Genomic DNA, 476 nt, shown 5'->3' with positions numbered 1-476 from the left:
TAGATAAATGATTCTGAAGTGGAGTATTAAAGATCCTTCTACATGATATTATGTAATAATGCCAAGTGGATGCCTTTAGCCTTCAAAAGAAAGGAAGAGATATTTCAGGAATACTTCCACCGTCTCCGCCACACCCACGGGCTGTACACTGACAATTTGATAACATGCTCTTTCTCCATCATGACTTCTACAAACTCGGGACTCTCCCTTAACATAACTCACACTCGGCGATGTTTTCCAAATCAATTTGTTGTTTGATGAGGGAACACCCCAAGGAAAAGACAAAAGGGCAAAACACAAATTCAACAATCTCTTCCTGCTCACTCATTCTTCATCTTTCTCTTTCTTTCTCTCCCACTGTATGTCTGTCTGTCCAACTCTTTGTCTCTCTCTCTCTCTCTCTCTCTCTCTTACCCTTCTTTCCACTTCCATCTATTTACATCAATCATTGTGCCTCTTTCTGGGAACTCCTCTAC

The sequence above is a fragment of the Diadema antillarum genome, unplaced genomic scaffold, assembly GCF_040938485.1.
Source record: "Diadema antillarum isolate AM-2024a unplaced genomic scaffold, OU_Dant_1.0 seq00000107_RagTag, whole genome shotgun sequence".
Taxonomy (NCBI): domain Eukaryota; kingdom Metazoa; phylum Echinodermata; class Echinoidea; order Diadematoida; family Diadematidae; genus Diadema; species Diadema antillarum.
The sequence above is the reverse complement of the archived record's forward strand: the minus strand, read 5'-3'. Positions refer to the sequence as shown.